This window comes from Macaca fascicularis, chromosome 13, assembly GCF_037993035.2.
Source record: "Macaca fascicularis isolate 582-1 chromosome 13, T2T-MFA8v1.1".
NCBI classification, from domain to species: Eukaryota; Metazoa; Chordata; class Mammalia; order Primates; family Cercopithecidae; genus Macaca; species Macaca fascicularis.
In genome coordinates, this window is record NC_088387.1 from 101770341 (window position 1) to 101795734 (window position 25394).

The 25394-nt window shown below is 49.7% G+C and overlaps 1 long non-coding RNA gene across 1 annotated transcript; it reads left to right on the forward strand.

The window, feature by feature from the left end:
* Positions 1 to 91: 91 nt before the first annotated feature.
* On the forward strand, positions 92 to 15266 carry LOC135966869 (uncharacterized). The gene is made up of 3 exons (XR_010580554.2): positions 92 to 207; positions 3383 to 3554; positions 13745 to 15266. It is a non-coding gene; the product is annotated as an uncharacterized lncRNA (long non-coding RNA).
* Positions 15267 to 25394: the final 10128 nt, after the last annotated feature.

Sequence of the window (25394 nt, forward strand, 5' to 3'; positions counted from 1 at the left end):
TCAGAGAGTAGAAGGGCGGGTCCAGCCTCCCATCAAAGGGAATAGTGTGTGGGCAGAAGGCTGCTTGGCCACGGCCAGGCCCAGCCCACACAGCGGGATCAGAGCACCCAAGGCCCTGTCCGCCTCCGAGTCACTGGCCTTCATCTTCAAAGATCCTTCCCTAGAGACTCCTGTGATTCTTCCCTCCCTGAGTGACCTGGTGTCACTGTAAGTGTCTCAAAGTCTTCATTCTTGTTCTGTACCATCTTCCCCTGACCCTCCTGCACATCACGTGGCTTCCCAGGAGGAACAGCTTCTCCAGGATGGCCCTGTGTCTTTTCAGGGTGATGCCTGCCTGCGACTCCCTCAGCCTGGGAAAGGAGGGGGCTGGGCCTCTCTCTCAGACCCCTGCCTGGGAATCCACCCCTCCATGGACTTGGAGACCTGCACGCTGGCCTGGTGTCCTCAACCCATCTATACCACAGGGGGAAAGGGAGCGGGAAGGACTTTCTAGTATAAATGGGACCTTCAACAGCTGTGAAAAGAAGCGGGGTGGGGCAGGGACGGGGGGAAGGGACCTAATGAGCTAATGCAACACGTGGATCTGGTTTAGATTCTGGTTTGAGTAAACCAATCACAAAAGACATTTTTGCAACAATTGCAGAAATATTAATACCGACTATTAGATGATATTAAGGAATTAGTGTTAATTTTGATGAATATGATCGTGATACATGTTTACGTAGAAAACTGTTTTTGCATTTTAGACATGCATACTGAAATATTTAGGGTAAAATGTATGTCAGTAATTTTCTTTAAAATACTCAAGCAAAAAAGAGTCAATGACGCAGATACAGCAAAATGTTAATAATTGTTAAATCCAGGCGATGGGTATTGTGGGTTTATCATGTTAGCCTCTCAATTTTCTGTATGTTTAATCCCTTTCATAATAAAGATTGTAAAATGGAAGAAGAAAAGGAAGACGTGGGAGAGGGAAGAGAAGGAGGAGGAGGGAGGGGGAGGGCAGGGGGAGAAGTGGGAGGAAGAAGAGAGTCATAGACCTCCAGCAGGGTCAGTGTTCTCCACAGGATAGGGCACGACACCCCGAAGTTGGCCTTGACTTTAACAGCCTTGATTCTAACTATCAGAGGTCCTTGGCTGCTCCTGGCATGGCCCTTCCAGGCGATAGCTTGCCCAGGCTCTCTGAGGGCCCAAGCCCAGCAGGAATGGATCACAGTCCCCAGTGTCGGCTACCTCATTGCCATGAGCTCTGGCCAGGCACATGATACAGGAGGCAGTGCCTTGAGATGTGATGAATTGATTTCAGGCGGAAAACCTGAGGACTTGGCCCAGCAGACCCCCCAGGAAGCTGGAACCCACGTCATCCGCAGTGCAGCCAAGCATGAGCTAACCTGTCTGTGTTTGCAGCAATCAAGACAGCACAATCCTTCCCAGAAGTCAGAGTTGGCTCACATGAGCACAAGAGAAGTCATCTGCAGACCCGACAGCAAGAGTGGGCTTGCCAAGCTGGGTCTTTACGGGAATAGCCAGGGCACCACCCACCCACACACACCTCCGGCCTCCAGGCTTAGCCCTCCTGGAGAGAGGATGCAGCCCATCCCCACTCACCATCCGGTCTCCAACATGCCTAGAAGCTGGCATCAGCCCTGATGCCTGCAGGGTGGGCAGTGTGAGCTCCCCAGGGGCCTCTGTACCAGGAGTCTGAAGGCGAGTGAAAGATTTCAGAAGTGGGCAAGGTGTTCCTCCTGTTGTGGGTATCCATACAGTCAGCAAACATTCGCTGAGCACATGCTGGTGGCTGTGGCTGACCACTGTCAGACTGAGGGCCACAGGGATGAGCACATTGCAGGCCCTGCCCATTAAGGCTCGCAGTCTATGGAGGGAACATCACCAGACTCCGACCAACCCAGACCAACTGGGGGAGGGATCTGCTCTATGTGGCCTGGCAGGGTGGGGGCACCTCTGCAGCCACGACCAGCATGGGCCAGCAGGTTCCTGGGGAGATGTAACAGAAGATAGAGAGTAGCTGTTCTCAAAGTGTGGCCTCCACACCTCCAGCAGCAGCATCCTCTGGGAACTTACTAAAAATGTAAATTTCCAGGTCCTGCCCCAAGCCTACTATCTTAGTTTGTGACGCTATAAAAAAAGTACCATAGACTGGGTGGGTGGCTTGTAAAACAACAGAAATTTCATCTGGACAGTTCTGGAGGCTGGTAGCCTGAGATCAGAGTGCCAGCATGGTTGGGGTCTGATGAGGGTCCACTTTTGGTTGCAGCAAATGGCCTCTTCACTGGAACCTCACATGACAGAAAGGGGTGAGAGAGCTCTCTGGGGTCCCTTTCATGAGGGCCCTCCTCCCATTGGTGAACTCTCTACCCTCATGGCCTGACCACCTCCCAGAGGTCTCATATCCCAATACCATCACATTAGGGGTTAAAATGCCAAAAACATGAATTTGGGGCAGGTTTGGGGGTGGCAGATATAATCAGTCCATAACACCTGCTGAATCAGAAACCGCAGCTGGAGCCCACAACACCGTGTTTAACAAGCCCTCCAGGTGATTCAGAGGCACGTTCAAGTTTGAGAACAGAAGGCTTCACCTACTTCAGGTGTGGCCCGGGTGCGGTGGCTCACGCTTGTAATCCTAGCACTTTGGGAGGCTAAGGCAGGCAGATTGTCTGAGCTTAGGAGTTCGAGACCAGCCCGGGTAACACAGTGAAACCCCGTCTCTACTAAAATACAAAAAATTAGCCAGGCGTGGCAGCATGCTCCTGTAATCCCAGCTACTGGGGAGGCTGAGGCAGGAGAATCGCTTGAACCTGGGAGGCAGAAGTTGCAGTGAGCCTAGATCGTACCACTGTACTCCAGCCTGGGCAACAGAGCGAGACTCCATCTCCAAAAAAATAGAAAAGAGAAAAAGAAAAAAGAAAAGAAAAGGGAGTTGTGAGGAAGCAGATTTCAGTTCAAGGGAAAAAACAAACTTTCCAACTGACAGCTGCTGAGCAACGAACCCAACAGCCTCATTCACCCATAGTGAATTCCCATGCCTGGGAGTCTGGAATGTAGGCTGGGAATATTCTCCAGCACAGGCTAGGTTATAATGTCCTACTACACAAATAGCCCCCAAATCTCACCAAGCTTAACCCTTGCTCATGCAGATCCTGCTGCAACTTGGGCAGCCCTCCAGGGCACTGTCTTCTTGCAGTGCCTCAATGGGTCTGGCAGCTTTGATCTGGGACTTTGCTGTCTCAACACAGGCACTTGTCTGTGATCAGTCCTGAATGGGAAGAGGGACTTCCCTCTTCCCTGGTGAATGGCTCAGGGACTTTCACTGCCTCAACTCAGAAGTGTGACAAACATTACTTTTGCTCCCATCTCACAGGCCAGAAATGCCACTCGGCCCCTCCTCACTGCAAAGGGACTGGAAGGTGTGGTCTCCCAGAGGTCCAGGAAGGAAAGAAGCCCTGGGAATGTTTCCCACAAGGCCCAGCTTCTTCTCAAGGCAACTGTGGATAAGGAAAGAAGGCAGGCAAGGCTGCTGTGCTGGAAAGAAGGTAGATTACCTTAAAGATCGTTTCCAAACTTAAGATTCTACTTTTCTATAATTCTCTGGGTCTGAAATGGTTTAAATTGCCAAGCGGTTCTACGCTCCTTGGAAGTTCCAAGGTTCTGGGAAGATTTAGTCGTAACTCAGCTCTCAACGTGGCCACTGCAGCCCCTTCAGGTCCCTTGGACTCCAGGCCTGTGGCAAGCAGGGCCCAGGGCAGAGGAGGGTGCAGTGGGTGCCACCTTGGGCTGGAAGGGAATGGAGACCTGAGCAGTCCTGGCCCCCTGGTGAAGGGCAGGGGCTGCGAGCATTCAGACAAGTCTGGGGAAGAAACCAGCCTTCTCCCAAGCTGGGCTGAGGAGGAGCAATTACAGTCATGTCCTAAGGAAGGAAAGAAAAACAGATTTGATTCCGTATTCCTGGCCCATGAGTCAGTTGTGGAGTAGGTCAGCACCTGCAGGGGCCTTAACCTGAGGCTGATCGCAGGAGTGTCCCCCCACTCAGACGCCTGTCTCCTCACACCCGTGGGACACCCCCTACAACTGTAGGGAGGACATGGCAGTCTAGGAAAGTGCTCTGCCCCTGTTCTTGGGGGCCTCCTCCTTGCTGCATCTGGAATGCGACTGACTTAGCAGGGAGCAAGAAGCAGTTGAGCAAATATTCAGGGGCTCCGGAGGCTGGCAGCCCCCGCTGTCCCCATGAAGAGAAGGGGTCACCACCTGACCCAGCTCTGCTGGGCCCCTGGCCACGCTGGGTGCCTTCCCTTCTCCATTTCAGTTAAGATGTCACCATTACGAGAACTCCAGCGGAGAAGTCTCTAATGGGGTCAGAGCCCCGGGCACTAACACCAAATGCTTTAGCCTTCTCCTGGGGACAGATGGGCCTGATGGCCATTGTTCTTAGTCTGGGTGTGTTAAGTTGCTGTGTCCTTTGCTGAAAGATAAATTGCATCTCTGCCCTGAGGGAGAATGAATCACATTGATAATTCTCTTGATTAAAGCCCATTTGTTTAGGATCCTGCTTGAGGTTGCTTTTTAATAGATAGATTAGGGAGTAATTCAAAAAAGACAACAGGGTACAGGATTCCCCTTGGCCTACAAATGTTATCATCAGAGAAAGTAGTAAGAGGGGCTAGGACTTGCAAGATTTGGTCAAAGGGTTGCCTGGGAATCCTACAGTGATGAAGGGGGAGGGGAGCAGCCCTGCAGCACAGGGCTAGCTCCATTCAACTTCTCCACCAAGCAAATGGAAATCCCAAGGCAGGAGGACTGAAAGGATGAACCACAGGCTGCAAGACCACGGCAGAACAGGCAAGGAGCCCTGCACTGCCAGTGGCTCCATCCCCCAAAAGTGCTGGCTCTTTTGCATTTCAGCAACAGAATTTTGCCTGAACCCCCAGGTTACGGGGTGACCTATGAGCCACACTCAGATGCAGATGAACAGAGAGGCAGAGCCCATGTTAACTTTGTGCCTGGACCCAGACAGGTTGAGGCCCTGAGCCAACAGTCTGGCTTTGAGATGCTGCTGTGAATGTGCTTGACCAGGAGCCAAGCAAGACCAACCAGACACCCAAGAGGTGGTCTACAGCCATGGAGGAGGGTCCATCCTGGCTTCAGTAGCCACAACCCTGCATCCTACCTAGGGATCTCCAGACCAAGGTGCTCTCACTCTGATGTGCAACCTGGGCAGAACCCTTCATGACTCCAGGCCTCAGTCTCCTTAGCTGTACGAAACACTGGTGGGGATAGTTTGGATAGGCCTGTTGGAACACCCTTACCTGCCTCATCAAAAGCTGCAACAAGCATTTTTACATGCTGCCAAATCTGTCAACACTTCTTGTGCGGCTTGGGGGAGAAGCTCTCAGATCTGATTAAGCTCATCCTCGCAGTGGACTCACTTCTACTGGGCTGGAGACAGCCTCTGGGTATGCCCCTAGAATAGAGCCAAGCTTCCCCTTCCAGGGGAAGGAAGTGGGGCTTATGGAGAAGGCTGTAGGGCTAAGCAGAGGAGCAGGAGAGAGGCTGCCTTCAGGGGCCACAGCTCCTTGCCCAGATGCCTGAATTCTTAAGTCTTTCATTTCCTAAAAGGTACGAGAAAATGGGGCATCTCGGAAGGGCGCAGTGGCTCATGCCTGTAATCCCAGCACTTTGGGAGGCCAAGGTGGGTGGATCACCTGAGGTCAGGAGTTTAAGACCAGCCTGGCCAACATGGTGAAACCCTGTCTCTACTAAAAATACAAAAAATTAGCCAGGCACGGTGGAGTGCACCTGTAATCCCAGCCACTCAGGAGGCTGAGGCAGGAGAATTGCTTGAACCCAGGAGGTGGACATTGCAGTGAGCCGAGATTGTGCCAGTGCACTATAGCCTGGGCAACAGAGTGAGACTCCTTCAAGAAAGGACAGGAAAGAGAGAGAGAAAAGGAGAAAGAGAGAAAGAGAGAGAGAGAAAGAAAGAAAAAGAAAGAAAGAAAGAAAGAAAGAAAGAAAGAAAGAAAGAAAGAAAGAAAGAAAGAAAGAAAAAGAAAGAAAGAAAGAAAGAAAGAAAGAAAGAAAAGAGAAGGGAAGAGAGGAGAAGAGAAGAGAAGAGAGGAGAAGAGAAGAGAAAGAGGGAGGGAGGGAGGGAGGGAAAGAGGAAGGGGAGGGGAGGGAAAAAAATAAAATAGGGCATCTAAACCACCACCTTGAAAACATAGAACTGGGGCTGCCCAGGAGTCCACAGGCCCTAAATTTGGGCCAGATCCTTCTCAAATATCACCATACTAGCTCCATATAATCCCCCACTCCTCTTCCTCTCTCTCTCTTCTTCTTCTCCTCCTCTTCCTCACTTCCCATTCGGCTGTTCAAAAGCAAATTTAAATAGCCTGATCAGACTTCTAGAGGCCGCAGAAAGCATCTTGGGGCTGTGGATATGAGAATTTGGAAATCAGTTCTGCTGAGTCCCTTAAAAGAGGAAGCTCGCAGGATGCGAGGCTTTCCAGCTGGAAGGATCCTAGCTTCACCCTGGTCAGAAATCTCATGGTGGCCTCCCCAGGAGGATGTACGACCCCCCAACCCCAGGATCCTTATTGGATGCCCCTATCAGGAAGTGCTTCCCTCCGTGTCTCCACATTGGAGACCAAGTCAATACTCCAATGCCATGGGGAGCTAAACCCATCGTGATCAGGAGGTCCTGGTCCCGGGGCCTTCAGCAACAAGGACTCACAGCAGAAATTCAGCTCATTAGGAAGGGGAGTGCTGGGCCATGGGCTGAAGAGAAGGCTCTCAGGCAAAGGGCCAGAGGGAAGGTCTGACCCCTCTATGCACCCAGGAGACTCTGGCAATTCAGCTTCCCTGGGAAGCTTCCCTTCTCAGGAGGGGAGGGAAGCGGCTCTGAGGTCAGCTGAGCCGATGTCTGGCCAGATACAGGCTAGCTGTGACCACAGACAGAGAGCCCAGTGCCAGGCCCACCACGGGCCCAGCTGCCATGGCTCTGCACACTCTAATTACATACTGGGGCACTAAACTGCATGTCTGGCCCAGAAATCACTGCTTCCTCCAAAGCAGGTTGTCTGAAGGCATTACCTGTCTCGCCCAGCCCAGGTAGAAGGAAGGTGGCAAGTTGGTGCAGCCAGGCAAGGGTCTGGATGCATTCAGACTCCCACTCCAGCCCTGTCTGTTTCATAGCCCCTCCTCCCCATGCTCTATGCCCCCACTGCTGGGCACGCATGCCCCCACCACAGTCTCAGTTCCCCTAGAGCTCAGATTATAGAAACAACTGGGGCTTCCACAACAAAACAGCATAGACTGAGTGGCTTAGCAACACAAATGTATTTCTCACCTCTCCGGAGGCTGGAAGTTTCAGATCCAGGTGCCAGAATGTCCGAGCTCTGGTGAGGGCTCTCATCCTGACTGGGAGACAGCTGCCTTCTCACCGTGTCCTCACGTGGTAGAGAGAGCGTGTTCTGGCCTCTTCCTGTTCTTATAAGGATGCTAATCCCATGACGGTGGCCTCGCCCTCATGACTCCATCTAAGTGAAATCACCTCCCCGAGCCCTTACCTCCAAATACCATCACATTTTGGTTTAGGGTTTCAAACATGAATTTTGGGAAGACACAAGCATTCAGTCCATAATAGACCATACCAGCTTGCGGCTCTCTTCCTAAACACACACAGCTCTATCCTGGCCCCGTCCCCCAAGTGCCAGGCCCTCTACTTGTCCTTCCCAATGGATGCAGGAATCGGACGGGGCGAGGATGGATACAAAGTGATCTGCAGAGCCTGGCCACACCTCTTCTGACCCTTGCCACACTGATGACTTTGCCACAGGCCTTACCTGGTTTACTTCCCGCCAGTTCCAACTCTAATCAGATCCGAACAGCCTGTTATTATCTTTCTATTTTGCTGCCATGGTGGGTAGCATGGTCCTCCTAGCATGCCCCTCAGACATGGCCACAAGTGAGCAGCGCCATCCCTGGCCTCCCTCGGGAGCCCGGCTCCCTCTGCTATAGAAGAGAGTGCATGCTCCCACCAGTCTCGGCTATCATGGCAGTCAAATAAGATGGTGCATGTGCGGACACCTAGGACAGCAACTGGGTCCTCGGAGGGTACTCAGCTGCTACCTGTGGAACCCAAGGGACAGTCTGGGGAAATCCCAGAATAACTGTGCGCCCCATCTCTGACTGACTGCCCCTACAAGGACCATCTTCCCGGGCCCTGAAACAGGTAGAGACAGAAATGGTGGGTTCCTCAGCCCTCTGCAACCCTGCCTGCATGAAGTCCGAGTTTCCATGGCCAGCTGGGGTTGGGGGTGCCAACAGAGCAAGGCCCAGGCAAGTCACTTTCCGCCCCTGTGCCCCATCAGTAAACTTCTGATTTAAAATCCTCTCACCCCAAGGCTGCTAGGTGTTCTCTTTAGAAAATGCCAAGAGACTCCACAGCGACGGGAACTTTGGTTTCCTCTTGGCTGTCCTGGGAAAGCAAGGAACTAACAGGAGAGAAAAACAGCAGCCCCAGAAAAGAATGAACCTCATTCAGGGTCTCAGCTTGGTACCCAGACAGACAGGCAGGAGGCCTTTCCAGAAGTTGCCAGAGCCAGGCTTCTAGGCCCTGCTGGGTGGGGAAGGCTTGTGGTTTCTGCTTTTGCTAAGGCAGCAAAGGCCAAGGAGCAATTTAGTTCAGAGCCTTGCCTGTGGCTGAGCCTGGCTGAGGGTGTCTGAGAACCCCTTGCCAGGGCACACCCTTGGCAGTCTGGGAGCCAGAGAACAGGGTGTACTCCTGTGAGTTGCTGCATCTCTGTTTTGAAAATTATGAGTTGGGGTGCAGCCCACCTCCTGTGTCCCTTCATAAATCCTGTTCCACTGTGGGGCGGCTTCCTCCCCATACAGGGAAGGACTGGCCTGGGTGTTCCCTTCTAGTTCTAGCTGCACCATTCCAGGTCAGTTTTAGACTTATTAAAAGAGAAAGGGTACGTGAGCAGACATTTAGACACACACACATCGGGACACAGGCCATGCACAGGCCAGCACCTTCACACATGCACATACACGGCACAAACGTAAATATACAAACATACACAGGGATCCCAATTCTGTTTTCAAAAAGATGGAACTCGGCTGAGTGCAGCGTCTCACACCTGTAATACCAGCACTTTGGGAGGCTGAGGCGGGTGCATCACTTGAGGTCAGAAGTTCGAGACCAGCATGGCCAACATGGCAAAACGCCATCTACTAAAAATACAAAAATTAACCAGGCGTGGTGGCACATGTCTGTAATCCCAGTTACTCAGGAGGCTGACGTAGGAGAATCACTTGAAACCGGGAGGCACAGGTTGCAGTGAGCTGGAATTGTGCCTTTAGTGCCTTCGGCCTGGGCAATAGAGTAAGACTATATGTACAAAAAAAAAAAAAAAAGAAAGGAACTGAACTCAAATTTTCAGGGCCATTAACATTTTGAAAAATACTTTCCTTCTGCTTTTTGGGATTGAGGCCAGGTTACACTGTTCCCAGGGAGCAAGACAGGGTTACAGAGGGGCGGGGTTGTTTTGTTTTTGTTTTTGTTTTCTTCTCTCTCTCTCTCTCTCGATTTACTGCTTTCCTTAAAAAGAAAAGGAAGTAGGATTAATTTATTCTCCACAGCGAAAAGTGCTACCTCTTTCCCCAAAGTAGCTGAATTGATTTTGTTCAATATTTGGAGGAGGCCAATTTACCAGGTCTTGATAAAGAGATGAAGGGAGCAGCTCTTGGTTTTTAGCTGTGTCCCTCCCTGTAAGTCAGCACGGAGGGCAAGCAACACTGGTCCCCAAAAGGCCCTCTAGGATGCCCCCCGGGACACCAAACTTGACCCTGCCACATTCATTACAGGTCCTGCTAGGGAGAATTGTAGACTCCTAGAAGACTGAGTAGCAGAACACATTAAAATGACAGGTAAAGACCAGAAGGAAGGGCCACCAGGGCCACAGGAGTTCATTTTCCCATGAAAGGTAAAGGAGAGGTCCATTCGGGTTGAAGTGTTCAGGGAAGAGTTTGTAGAGGAGACGAAATTTTAGCTGGCCTGAAAGCTGTGCCTAGTGACTGGTCAAGAGAAGAGAAGAAGGAATTCCAGGAAAGGGGACTAGCAGGAGTGAAGGCAAGGAGACCTGGACTTCTTTGAAAGGTCTCCTGAGTTCAGGGTCTGAGGAGTGGCCCAATGGGACCACAAAAAAAGAGCTTTCTGGGGAGTGATGCAAGAAGAGAGGTTGAACTTCATCCGGAAGGCAATGGGATGGAAGGGGAGGCATTACAGATATTTAAGTAGAAAAGAGCTACAGGCAACTAATATTTTAAGAGCAGTAACTCTTAAGATGTTGGCAGGGTGACCTGAAGGGGACAAACCCTTGGACCGCTTTCACACAAAATCATCTCAAGAAGCCTTTTCTAAAGGGCCTGGGTAGCGTCAACACCACGAGGTTACAGCTAAGGCTGCCTGATGCCGGCCAGAAAGGTTAGCACAGTCTCACATCCTGCTGTTCTTTGTAAGAGCTTTGGATGACATGTTTCTTATTTGCCTACTCATAATTTTCATTCAACTAAGTATGGAAATATAATATTCACTATTTTTTCTTTTATTTATTTACTTTTATTTTTTGAGATGGAGTTTCCCTCTTGTTGCCCAAGCTGGAGTGCAATGGCACAATCTCTACTCACTGCAACCTCTGCCTCCCCAGTTCAAGCAATTCTTCTGCCTCAGCCTCCCGAGTAGCTGGGATTACAGGCACTCGCCACCATGCCTGGCTAATTTTTTGTATTTTTAGTAGAGATGGGGTTTCAACATGTTGGCCAGGCTGGTCTTGAACTCCTGACCTCAGGTGATCTGCCCACCTCAGCTTTCCAAAGTGCTGGGATTACAGGCGTGAGCCACCGCGCCCAGCCACTTTTTAATTTTTTTAGACAGGATCTTGCTCTGTCATCTAGGCTGGATCATAGCTCACTGCAGCCTCAAACTCTTGGCCTCAAGCGATCCTCCCACCTTAGCCTCCCAAGTAGCTGGGATTCAGGCATGAGTTACCACGCTTGGCAACTATTCTTTTTTTCATTCAGCCTTTTCAACCAGTCTGGACCCTCGAAACTATTATCATTATGACTTTTATTATGACTGGTTTATGTCAGCCTCTCCTACAAGAGGGTGAACTTCTCAATAGGCAGAACTGATCTCATTCATCTCTGCCTCCTTAACCCCTAGCACAGAGACTGGCATATAGCAGAACTAAACAGATGATAAATTGGTAAAATCAGGTAATAATATCTTAATTACCATGCCATTTGCTCTAGTGGAAGCCTTGTCAATGATTTATTTTGCTTCAGAGGTTAAACTATAAAAGTTGATATCCTTTATTTACCTTAGTAATAAACTTGAACTATCAGGCTCTCTAATCCCGAAATTTTTTATTTTTAAACGTGTTGTAAGGCTAGTCAAGTGCAGCAGTGAGGAGGGGGAAAAGGGTAGAACAAGGGGTTCAATCTGTAACTGACTGTGAACATTCAATGCGATAACTCACTACCTTCAGACCAGCTGATTTTTTTTTTTCTGAATCTTGCTCTGTCGCCAGGCTGGAGTGCAGTGGTGCAATCTCGGCTCACTCCAACCTCCACTTCCTAGGTTCAAGTGATTCTCCTGTCTTAGTTTCCTGAGTAGCTGGGACTACAGCTGTGCACCACCACGTCCAACTAATTTTTGTATTATTAATAGAGATGGGGTTTCACCATGTTGGCCAGGATGGTCTCGATCTCTTGACCTCATGATCCGCCCCCCTCAGCCTCCCAAAGTGTTGGGATTACAGGCATGAGCCACCGCGCCTGGCCTGAAAAAGAAAAGACTAATTCTGGGCTTAAAAAGTATTCAGTTAGACATCTGCAGCAGAGAAATTCTTTTAAACAGGTCAGAGCCCAAAGCCCATTGAATAGTTCATCTGCTTCCAGCCCATGATGACTGAAGCTGAGGACACAGGAATGCCCATCCTGCCTGCTGGGGATACCACCTTCCTCTAGGTGTTGTAAGCCAGGCATTGCAGTAGGTGAAACTGCAAGCCCCCATCTAATTCCCAAAAACACCCTTGTTGCAAGTGGAGTTCTCCAGAAGCAGACTGCAGAGAACGGAGTGCAGGAAGATTCCCAAGGAGAGCCTCGGGATGAACACCTATGGAGAAGGTGGCAGTGGGATCAGGCAGATGGAGAGGTTGGCTGCGATGCAGTCACAACCAGGCCTCCACTGAGCCCACGGGGAACTCTGAAACTGGGATGGCCCTTCAGAGTTATCCCTAGCCAGAGCATGGACCAGGCCTTTATATCTTCCCCTTTGATGAGGTAGGCTGCCCCTAAGATGGGACATAACCTTGGGTAAGGCAGCTGTCCCCAGGGAGGCCATCAGCAGCAGCAGTCTCGGTAACTGGGGATTAAGACCTTCCGTCCGGGCCGGGCGCGGTGGCTCACGCCTGTAATCCCAGCACTTCGGGAGGCCGAGGCGGGAGGATCACGAGGTCAGGAGATGGAGACCATCCTGGCTAACACGGTGAAACCCCGTCTCTACTAAAAATACAAAAAAATTAGCCGGGCGTGGTAGCGGGAGCCTGTAGTCCCAGCTACTCCGGAGGCTGAGGCGGGAGAATGGCGTGAACCCAGGAGGCGGAGCTTGCAGTGAGCCGAGATCGCGCCACTGCACTCCAGCCTGGGCAACAGAGCCAGACTCCGTCTCACAAAGAAAAAAAAAAAAAGATCTTCCGTCCGAGCGTGGGTCTCTGCTCAGTCCAGCATCCACTGTAACCTTGAATGACCTGTGCAGCTTCTCAGGTGCATGTAGGACACCTGGATGCTCAGGGCCTGGAGAGAAGGACTAAGTAGGGTGACTTGGAGAAAGCTCTGCATTCAAATCTTGGCTCTGCCACTTATCTGCTGTGTCTGTTTAGGTTAGTACCAAACTTTCTGAGTCTCGGTTTCTTCATTTGTAAAATGGCAATAATATCCACCCCACAGGGTTTTTAAAAAGATCAAACAAGTATAGAACATGTTCTGACACAGTCCAATCTTTTGTAAATGGTGCTGGTAATGGGTGACCATAGTAATTGTTGCTATCTCAGCAGCCACAGAGGCAAGATGATCCCCTGGTATCTATGCCAGAACTCCCAGAAGGGAGCTATGCCAAAGTCTAGGTCAAAAGCTATTAGGTATATGGACTGCTGGGCCCCAGGGGTTCTGAGAGAGTGGCTACACATCTTCTTAAATCCCAGGCCAGTGTCCTGCTGGGACCAAGGACACTGCTGTAGAGACATTATCAGGAACAAAGGACAATACTGGGAAAAGAGGTTTCAGCTGCTCTTGCTAAAAGAACACATGGCATCCTCCATGTGCCAGGCACGGAGAGGGTGGCACCGTGGGCAGGTGGGACAGTCTCTGTGCAGGCTGCGGGCATCTTCATACTGCTGTCCTGTCCATGGGGTGTGACCACATGACCGATGAGAGGGGCTTAGATTTCTCTGTCTCCTCTTTCAGTCGACAAGTAGAAAGCTACCTACCTGGGACCCCTTCCAGGCACATGGGGAGTGCAAAACGTAACACCAAAATCAAGGCTGAGGGTGGATGCTGGAATTCTGACCTCCCCTTTGGGGGCTGGATTGGGAACTTCCCTTGGATTGGGGGGCTGGAGAATTTGATGGTGCTGAGATTGCTTGTTCTTGCCACTCTCCCACAGAGGAGGTCCCATATGGGTTCTGGAATCAGAAAAGCCTACTTCCTGAGTTTGAATCCAGTCTTCATCCTTCAGCTGTGGGACCCTGGACAAGAACCAACGTCTTCCAGCAGAGATCACCAAGAACACACTTGCAGTTGAATAAGCTGGGTTTATTAATTACTGCAGTGAGAGAGAATACACACCAGGGTGTCTCAATAAGAGGGTGTTAGACAGAACCTGTGATAGAATTGGGGTTGGTTTGAGTGATTTGGGGGAGGGTAAGTGTATTAGTCCATTTTCACGCTGCTGATAAAGACATACCTGAGACTGGGAAGAAAAAGAGGTTCAACTGGACTTACAGTTCCACATGGCTGGGGAGGCCTCAGAATCATGGCGGGAGGTGAAAGGCACTTCTTACATGGTGGTGGCAACAGAAAATGAGCAAGAAGCAATAATGGAAACCCCTGACAAAACCATCAGATGTTATGAGACTTACAACCACAAGAATAGCACAGGAAAGATCAGCCCCCCCCATGATTCAATTATCTCCCCCTGGGTCACTCCCACAACCCATGGGAATTCCAGGAGGTAAAATTCAAGTTGAGATTTGGGTGGAGACACAGCCAAACCATATCAGTAAGGAAGTGGCAGTTTACTTTCAATTGGCAGCTGTAAGAAACTGGGGGCAATTCTGTGACTCAATGTCTCAATAAATCACATCTATAAGGAAGGGAGATGGCCACAAGGATATAGCTGTAGTAGGAAAAGAAGTAATAGTCACTCATTTTGGCCAAGAGGGGGTGTCTGGTATTTCACGGTGGTACAGTGACGTTGTTTTTGTCTGTGCTTAAAAAAAATATGATGTGGTCTTGCTTTGTCTCATTTTATCACAGTGTCAGAGTAACTTTGTCTGAGGTCAGCACCCTGTGAGGGTGTTTATGTCCCGGAGGAGAAGAACACAGGTTAGCTGTGAATGGAAGGCCAGCTCCCAAATCTCAGGGGCTTTTTTCCTTCCTCACAGGTTACTAAATCCTTCCATGTGTAAATCTCTCCACCACAAAATGGGGGTAAGAAGGCCGGGCACGGTGGCTCATGCCTGGAATCCCAGCACTTTGGAAGGCCAGGGCGGGTGGATCACCTGAGGTCAGGAGTTTGAGACCAGCCTGACCAACATGGTGAAACCCCATCTCTACTAAATACAAAAAATTAGTCGGGCATGGTGGCAGGTGCCTGTAATCCCAGCTACTTGGGAGGCTGAGGCAGGAGAATTGCTTGAACCCAGGAGGTAGAGGTTGCAGTGAGCCTAGATTGTGCCATTGCACTCCAGCCTGGGCAACAAAAGCAAAACTCCATCAAATAAATAAATAAATAAATAAATAAATAAATAAAATGACGGTAAGAGCTCTACCTTGTAGGGCAGTTTTGAAGAATGCATAAGATGATGTGACACAGAGGCCAATAGCTCATTTCATGTTATTCTCCCCCCACGAACCCCATGAGAACACCACACAGCTGCTGCTCAAACACCAATTTTATAGGTTGGGAAACTAGATGGAAAAGGTCAGTGCATTTTGATGGAAATCAGAAGTGAAATAATCATCCATGCCAAGGCTACAACTGAGCTTCCCATTTTGAGTGCCAGCAGTAAATAGCCACTGGCAATTGACACGGGGTGGCCGGCTCGGCACAGGGTCACAGTGGGGTTGGAGCACTGTCCAGGACCTGGTTGGTAGGGGTACCGGGGTCACCATGGGGACCTGGGGGGTGGGGAGTGGTCATCACTGGAACCGTGATGCCTGTGTTTCACTTGGCAGCTTTCACACTGAGCTCACAGAGAGATGGCCTTAGGCACAGAATCCAGACAGCACCCCTGGGAATAGAGAGTGTACCCTGACTCTGGGTCAGGGACTGAGCAGGGACCAGAACCAACTTCTTTTCATTCCCAATGATCATCTTGTCTGCTAATAATGGAGTTCATCACCAGTGAGAGCTCCAGAATAAAGCCCACCCAGGCTTTTCCCCAAATTATACCCTCTCCCTGGTAATTGCAGAGTTGTTCAGGGCCTGCTTCTGGCTTGTAAGAGCATTTCCAGGAAAACCAGATTGAGTACCATCTCTCACTTAGTAGAACAAAAGGAAAGTTGCATACTTTGAAGGCTCAGCTTCTCCAGTAGAAAGTAACCCATGGGGCTATAAAAAGGCACCAGGTATGGTATCCCAAGTCAGTTCCTTCTCAGCTGTATGGATTTAGGAATACATTCAGCCTCAACATGCTCAGCTGTAAAATGGGAATAACAAAACTGCACTACCCTTAATATTCCCAAAGACTGTTGCAAAAATGACCTTTACGGATTTACACATAAAAAGAATTGCACAATAATAAATATTTCCTACACAGTGATTTTGTTTACCAGCAAATAAAGCAGATTTGATACAAAACAAAAAGGTCATATATTATAACTAAAGTCTCCTTGGTGATATAACTAAGGTTCTTCTTTAATGTTACCTAATGATAGTTAAATTCAGGAATCTGCTATTTCAGAAGTCACCAAAAAACATCTGGGATGTCTGGGCTCTGCTTAGTAAGGAGGAGAAGTTGACTCTTACATATTATTTGATCCATCCATTGGCTATAGTTTGTATATTGTTCCCCACCAAATCTCATGTTGAATTGTAATCCCTAATGCTGGAGGTGGGGCCTGGTGGAAAGGTCCCACCTGGTGGAAAGACCTGGTGACAGGTCTGCTCATGGGGGCAGACCTGTCATAACTTTGTGCTGTCTTCAGAGGGTTAGTTCTCATGAGATCTGGTCATTTAAAAGTGTGTGGCACCTTCTCCCCGACCCTGCTCCCATTCTCATCATGTGACGTACCTGCTTGTCCTTCGCCTTCTGCCTTGATTGGAAGCTTCCTGAGGCCTCCCCAGAAGCAGATGCCACTATGCTTCCTGTACAGCCTGCAGAAACATGAGCCAATTAAACCTCTTTTCTTTGTAAATTTCCCAGTCTCAAGTGTTTCTTTATAGCAGTGCAAGAACAGTCTAATAAACCATTCAACAAAGATTTATGGAGTATCTACTCAGTGCCAGCATCAGTTCTAGGAGATGGGATAGAAATTGGGGAATAAATTCATCAAGAAGCCCTGGAAACCAACTCTTCAGGCTGCAGAGTGACTGAAATTACTCTTTCTCTGGCCCTGACCATCCACGGCCCATCTCAGGCTGCAGATATCAGATCTCCAGCGGGGCCCAAAGGGCTTCATCCATACATGTCCTTATGGATGAAGGTCCTTATGAAGTTGCCACGAAGATTACAGCCTGGACTATAACCTTGGGCTGAAAGTGGCTGAAAGCAAGACAGGATAGATGCTACTAAGGAGGGTCCCGGGTTGGGGTAGCATCCTCACCCCATCTGAGGGAGCAGCTGAGTTCTGGTCAGCTTTTCTTCTTCACACAGTACCAGGGCTGAATAGAGCTCATCCTCATTGTATGACATTCGCTTACAGAAGCTCCACATTCTCATCTCTGCAGTGTGAAACTCCAAGCCGCTTCCCTGAGCTGAGGCAAATGGTCTGACCCTAGGGTACTCCGCCCTTTTCCATTTTCTTCCCCAGTCAGGCAATCTGGAAGACACTAGAATCCAGAGGAGTCTATTTCCCAAAGTCTGAATCATTTTGCTCGCTCTAGTCCAATGCCATTGTTGGCCTTGGGTGAAGGCAGAGGTGATCAGCAGAATAAGTCAAGTTGGGCTTGGGCTTAGGGACACTAGTCAAGTTGAGCTTGCGATTAGGGACAGGACATTTGGTTCTTTTTCTAGGTCTCCTCCTACCAGTATGCAGTCCTTCTGAGGTCACCTCTGGGACTTCAGGGTCACACTCTGCCCTGAATGTTCCCCCAGCTGCACTGTGACCAACCTTGCCCCAACCTCAGCCTCTTGCCCAGATACAACCCTGAGAACTGGTAGTTAATGGTCAAACCTGACAAGACAGTGGAGCTGGTACTCCTGCCCCAGCTTGCAGATCTCTGCTTCCTGCCACTGCTTACTTGAACATGGGCTTCTGAGAACCACAGTTTTCTTTCTCTCAGGTCATCAAACAGATAATGATCTGCTCAAACACACACACATATAAAGGCACACAAATCCACACATAAGGGCACACAATTTATACACACATAAGCACACACACACACATCCCTCAAAGCACAAACTTTAATTTCCAGAGTCATGATGTATAGTGAAGAGGAAACATGCCTTTTGAAGCATGCGCAGCCTGCCCAGCTCCCCAGCCCACTGCAGAGCAGGTTCATTCCCCTTTGTTCTTCTTCCTGTTTTAAGACTGTGTCCCTATCGGTGCATAAGAAATAGGTCCATTACAGAGTCATCCACCCGCCCCTAATTACCCATCACTTAATCCTCAAAGACCTGGCAGAAGCTTCCATTATTCCCTCTAGGCTCTTTGGGTCAGGTCACATTCTTGAGATCTTTTATACTCTTGTCCAGATAACCTCTGAGGGCTTTGCTTGTCCGGTTAGGCAGGCAATGAAATAATCATTTTCGCCAGGATCACTCTGCAGAACATAAATGTCGGTGAGTCTGTGGAAGGGAAAGTCTGTGTGCCTGGGTGAGCTCGTTAAGAAACAGTCCAGGCACACACTGCCCAGTCCTCCCGAGGTCACCTCTGGGACTTCAGGGTCACACTCTGCCCTGAGTGCTCCCCCAGCTGTGCTGTGACCGGCCTTGCTCTGGCTTCAGTCTCTTGCCCAGACACAAGCCTGAGGACTAGCAGTTAATGGTCAAGCCCAACAAGACAGTGGAGCTAGGACTCCTGCTCCAGCTTCCAGACCTCCACTTCCTGCAACTGCTTACCTGGACATGGGCTTCTGAGACCCCCAGCCCAGAGAGGGTAGGCTGAGCCTGCAGGGCCCATGACCCTGGATCCCCAAGCTCAAGTTCCCCAAATCAAGGGCAGCAAGCAGCCCCGTGGTTTGTATCCTGTAGTTCTTTTCAAAACACCTAGAGGGCCCAGCATGGTGGCTCACACCGGTAATCCCAGCACTTTGGGAGGCCAAGGTGAGCGGACCACTTGAGGTCAGGAGTTTGAGACCACCCTGGTCAAGATGGAGAAATCTTGTCTCTACTAAAAATACAAAAAATTAGCCAGGCATGGTGGTGCGTGCCTGTAATCCCAGTTACTTAGGAGGCTGAGGCAGGAGAATCACTTGAACCCAGGAGGCAGAGGTTGCCGTGAGCCGAGATCATGCCACTGCACTCCAACCTGGGCAGCAGAGCGAGACGTCGTCTCGAAGCAAACAAACAAACACCTAGAAAACTTTTGCTCCCAGCTAGAATTCATGTTGAGATGGAAGGACTCGAAGAGGAATAGAGCAGAGACCAGCCCTGGGGTGGCGCCTCAAGTCCTAGGTAAGAAGACATGCCTATGGTGGAGTTTCCAAGGCAGGAGATAGGAAATCCCAAAAGGCCAGGGAGATGGCAGCCCTACTTGGTTTGGCATTGGTCAGTCTACAGTTGGAGTTTGGGGTCCTGGTGTTCCAGCTCTGGAGCTTGCTCCTTTGGGAGCCCCCTTGGACAGAGAAGGGTGAGGGCTTCACAATCACTTCTGGCAGGGACAGCCAAGTGCTGACTCAAGGGTGGCTGGCCTGGAGCCCAGCAGATACTAGACTTAAACATCCACAGTCAGCGGAGAGCAGGGTTAGGCTCCAGATGGCAGAGCTGGGGCCCCTCGATAGACGGAACAGGGGGGTGGCCTCTTCCCTACAGGAAGGCAGCCTTATCCAGAGCTGGAGATGGTGCTCTCCTGAGGGCACATAGGCCCTGTTCCTGGAGGGGTGGAACTGGGGTCCCGACCCCAGGGCGGCACCTTGGCAGAACTACTCTGGGAAGTACCCTTCCGTGGGAAGCTAGGCTCAGTCAACTTTGAGGTCTCTCCCACTCCAGAAGGCTTTGGTTCTGGGTATGTGAATGGGCTAAATTACTTATTGAGTGGAGGGTCTTAGCCTTCCCAGCAGCATCAAAGCCTCTTGTCCCTGCGGGGCATTCCTAAGTAGCTTTTATTCTTTTATCTTGGGCTTTGAAGGGAGAACAATAATCCCGTGCATAAATTAAAACATCTTGTAGTAGCCACAGGCTTTGAACATACCCTTCGCCCTCCCTAGCACCCTGCAGGCTCCCAGAGGCTCCTTGGGCTGGAAATGGGAGCAGTAGGCATCTAACATCTGGCTCAGCCCATACTGGGCACCAAAGCCCTTTGGCAAAGGGAGCAATTGGCACTTGGGACAGTTGGATTTGACTTCCAGTCACTTGGAACCTTCCATAATAGCCATGACTTCAGGAGATTCTATGAAGACATGATGAGACCACGGCCACCTTGATGCCTTTCCAAGATGTCTTGTCTTAGGTGCAGTGGCATTTCCAGTGAAGTCATTTCTAAGGGGAACCCCTTCCCATTTCTCAGTTCCTGAATAAACCAGAAGTTAAAATGGTTTAAAGAAACCACTTGGCCAGGCACGGTGGCTCACACCTGTAATCCCAGCACTTTGGGAGGCCGGGGCAGGCAGATCACAAGGTCAAGAGATCAAGACTATCCTGGCTAACACGGTGAAACCCCGTCTCTACTAAAAATACAAAAAATTAGCCAGGCGTGGTGGTGGGCACCTGTAGTCCCAGCTACTTGGGAAGCTGAGGCAGGAGAATGGTGTGAACCCGGGAGGCGGAGCTTGCGGTGAGCCGTGATCGCGCCACTGCACTCCAGCCTGGGTGACAGAGTGAGACTCCATCTCAAAAAACAAACAAACAAACAAACAAAAAACCACTTGTCATCTGGATCAGTTAGTTAAGCAACTGGTTAAACTACTCTGGGTCTCAATTTTCTCATCTGACAAATGAAGATCACATAATCCAGCAAAGATCCAGCACTGGCATTCTGTGCTCCTGGGACTGGTTCTTTGTGGTGTCTGTGTGCTCAGCTCCAGGGAATCAGCCCTCAGCCCTGCTTGAAATAAAGCAGAGAAAGACATCCCTCCCCAGTGGGACACTGTGACCACTAACTCCTCTGGGTTTTCCAAGCCATTGGACCAGAGTTCTCAAAGCAGATTGCCAACTGGAAGTGTTGAAGCCAAGGCTAAGCCATCTCTAGTAAAGGACACTATAGAGAGGGCTTCTTGTTTGGGACACACACACATGCATGAACACACACACACACACACGCACTCCTTTCAGAACACAAACCACCTCTGATTCAACTTGGAATTCCTAGTTTTAAGCACAAGGCGTGGCATAGGGTAGTTGCTCCTTAAAGAGGTGGTGATGGGTGAACAGAAAATGAAAGAATAAAAACCAATAAAACCTACTGAGATTATCCTGCCACTGTCCTGAAAACGTGCCATGTCCCATTCCAGTTGCTCCTCACATCTTTAATCTGAATGAATGTTTACTTAATAACTAAAATCTCTTAAGAATTTTATCGGAGAGAGATAGCAGGGGTCCAGGAGGGTGACCTGGATTCCTACTCCTGCTCCTGATGAGCTGTGTGACCTTGAACAACCACCCAGCCTCGATGGGCCTCAGTTTCCATCTTTAAAATGAGAGGTTTGGACCAAATAACCTTAGATGTCCTGCTTCCTTCTGGCAGTTTATGAAAATTAAAATCAATAATATCTTACAGAAAAAAAATCAATTCTAATAATGACTTCTTTCAAACTGTAAAACATCTACCTTCCTAATCTGTGTTTTCTATTTGTTCAATTGAATACACATTTTTAGTTTTTTAAAAAGCAGTGGCAAAGGTTAAGAATGACTCTGGGCCACCTTTAAAAATCTGATGAGTGCTTGTCCTATTACCTCTGCCAAAAGGGTCCAGGGGCACAGGCATGACTGCTTAACCGAACACCCTGAATTACACCTGGAAACTCAAAGATGAGCCTTTCAAAAAGATTTTGAACCCCACTGGCTCCATCCTGAGCTCCACTCTGGGCTCCACCCAAGAGCAGCAATAAACTACGAGAGCTGAGCAGCCTGGGCATAGCTTTCGAGGCCCCTTCTGATACAGTTTGCACGTGTGTTCCCTCCAAATTTCACGTTGAAATGTGATTGCCAACGTCGGAGGTGGAGCCTGGTGGGAGGTGATTGGATTATGGAGGCAGATCCCTTGTGAATGGTTTGACACCATCCCCTTGGTGATAAGTGAGTTCTCACTCAGTTCACTTGGGACCTGGTTGTTTTTAAAAGAGTCTGGGACTTCCACCTTCTCGCTCTCTTGTTCTGGCTCTCACTATGTGACACCACTATGATTGGAAGTTTCCTTAGGCCCTCACAAGAAGCAGACGCTGGCACTGTGCTTCCTGTATAGCCTGCAGAATCATGAGCCAGTTAAGCATCTTTTCTTTATAAATTACCCGGCTTCAGGTATTCCTTTATAGTGACATAGAAAGGGACTAACACACCTTCCCAAAGCCTGACCACTCTGTTGTGTTTCAGAGGCAGAGGGAGGTGACTTTACTCAGAATTGAGGGTGACTCTACCAATGACTAGCCCATCCTGCCAGACGTAGGGCAAGTACAGACCCCTGAGATGCAAAGATGTCCCCCTGTGAGTCTCTGGCACCAGGGATCCTACAGGCATGAAAACTCAGTGGCCTCCTTAAGAGAAATGAACAGGGCTTTGGATACTGAAGGAGAGCCCCAGCCCACCAAGAACAAAGTTCTTGAACCAGAGAGAGAGAAAAATGCCCCTGGTCCCGAGAAGATGCTTGATATGGTTAGGCTTTGTGTCCCCACCCAAGTGTCATCTTGAATTGTAATAATAAACCCCATAATCCTCACGTGTCAAAGGGGAGACCAGGTGGAGGTAATTGAATCACGAGTCAGTTTGCCCCATGCAGTTCTCGTGATAGTGAGTGAGTTCTCGGGAGATCTGATGGTTTTATAACGGGCTCTTTCTCGCTTCCCTCGGCACTTCTCTTTCCTGCTGCCTTGTGAAGAAAGTGCCTTGCTTTCCCTGTCCCATGACTGTAAGTTTCCTGAGGCCTCCCCAGCCATGCTAAACATTGAGTCAATTAAGCCTCTTTCCTCTGGAAATTACCCAGCCTTGGGCAGTTCTTTATAGCAATATGAAAACAGGCTAATACAATGCTCTAGTTGTAACTCATTCTGAGGTAGAAGAATTCTTGAGTTTAGCACTAAAGAGTTGGAAGATAACTGGCATCAGCAAAGAGTACTATGGGGGGTAGGAGGAGTGGGTACTTAATTCTCACCAGCCAAGCAGGCAGATGCCCCAAGTTCCTGGAAAAGGCTGGTGGAGGGTTCCCATGAGAACCATTCTTTTGTGGCCACTATTTACAAAGGATGCCATAAACATACCTTCCCATGCTAAAGACAGCGGCACACAGAGACGAGAGGTGGCAGATAGCTGGCAGTCGCCACTGGCCACTCCCTGAGGTCACTCCAGATCCAGAGCCCGGCAACTGAAGCAGATGCAGATTAGGGCCAAGCAAGAAAGAGGCGACAGCACCGCAAATCCTGAGCGGTTGCCCAGGAGCCCCAGGAGCCCCAGTGAGCCATCCTCAACCCCTCGAAGCAACTCAATTTGCCAGGTGAGTGACCAGAGTCAAGAGCCTTTATTGTTGCCCACACTGTGGGTGGGCAGAACCAGCTGCACAACACGCCGACCCAGTACAAAATGAAAACGCAGTGCTCCTTGTTCAAGAATTATTAAGCATTTCAGGATGGCAACAGCATTGGGTTACACTAAGTGTGGGGCCCTCCTGAGCTCGTGCCTGTGATGCCAGCCCTGTCTGTGGGGTTTTCTGAGTCTATGTAAGTTCTTCCTACTGGAGTTTGCCTTAATGGTTTGAGGACAAGTTAATAATGCACACCATTTTGAATCTGCGTTGAAAAAAAAAAAAAAAGAAACAAAACTACAGCAACTAAGGTACTTCCATTCCACAAATATTTGTTGAGTGCCCATCTCATGCCAGGCACTATTCAAGCTGCTTGGGATACCACAGTGAACAAACGTCGGGGCCACCTGGCACTTACCTGCCAGCAGGGGAAGAAGCATCTGGCTTCAGTCTCCCCCCAAAGCTTTTCTGAGACAGCTAGCAGGCCAGCAGACCTGAGTTAGCTCCTTCATTATCAACCTGTATCCCCAGAGAGTTGGACGCTTTAATACTAAATTGTTCTTGGAGTTTTGTTCACATATGTTAACTTCACCTTCCTAACAGGGCCCTAAGCTATTTGTCTTATAGGAAAGTTCCCTATTTAGTCTGTTCAACAAATGTTTACCTAGCACTTGTGCCAGGCCCAGGTCTAGATGCTGGGGATGCACATAATTACAAGACATAGTCCCCGTACTCCAGGAGGTCTCGTTTCAGATGAGAGACATGCAATTAATTAATGACTGCATTAGAGAGGACTAGAACAGGAACAAAGGAAGGAACAGCGTGTTTTGAGCAGAGGAGGGAGATAGAGGAGGTCAGGAAAGCAGATGACACTTGAGTTCCGCTTTGAAGTCTTGGTGGAGACAAACCACAGGCCTGTCTCTTGATAGGGGCCTCTGCAAGGAGTGCCCAGTAGCTAGCTGCAGGCCCCCTGCCTCCCCCTGTAGAAGGGCCTGTTCTCCCCAGCACCTGGAAGGCCCTTCAGCAGGTCTTGCCTTGAGCACCCTGCCCATCTGATACTTGAATTCCCTCCAGAACATCTGAGTCCAGGTCATCCAGCTGTGCTATGAACATGATCAATGACAGGTAGCTAACGGCCTCTGATTTGTGAGCTTTCGGAATATCCCTGTTGCGATAATGCTCTTCCTTCTTTAGAGTCAAAATCCGCCTCTTGAACTTCCCTGTCAGTTCTGCCTTTGAGGCCCACACAGACTTGACTGATCAACTCATTCATTCACCAAATGTTCACTGCCCATCCTTCCAAGGCAGAGCCAGCATGCTGGGTACAGGCCTTGCCTTCAGGAGCTCAGAGTCCAGTGCGTGGCTTTCGGAACGTGATGGACATGTAGACCAAGGTGCTGGAGAGCACACAGGATGCTGGATTATCCACCCCAGTCCTGAGATGTCAAGAGAAGGCTTCCTCAGGAAGCGATAGCTTCCCCAAGGCCTGAAGTAGTAACACTTGCCTGGGCCCCAAAGGCCCAGAAAAGCAGCATTTACCTATGAGAAATGGGGAGACTGTTGCCCTTTAAACATCGTGTTTATTCCCGAGAAGAAAATACTGGAGGATTCTAATTGTGGCAGCCCTGCCCCCATCCTGTTTACAGACAACCCCAGACATTGGAGGAGGCATCGCCACAGAGAGCTCCCAGGAATGAAGAATTTTGCTGGGGACCCTGCCATGCCCCTGTACGTACTTACACAGGCGAGCCTGGTACACAGGAGGTGGACAGCCCACGGTGCATGGAATTGACCAGACAGCCTAGAGTGATTTTCCAAGCGTAAGTCCCCAGCTAGCTTTGCTATAAAGGGCTGATGAAGCCGAGAAAGAAGAGAGTCACAAGGGAAAGACAGGGTGGGCCTGACACCTTCATTTCGGGAAGCAGGTGAGGGAGGGTGTATCTCCTCACCTTCCTCCTCCCACCGGCTCTGAGCCCACAGCTGCAGAGGCCCAAGAGGATGAGTTAGACCAGGATGGGCTTTATTTCTTAAAGTCCCAA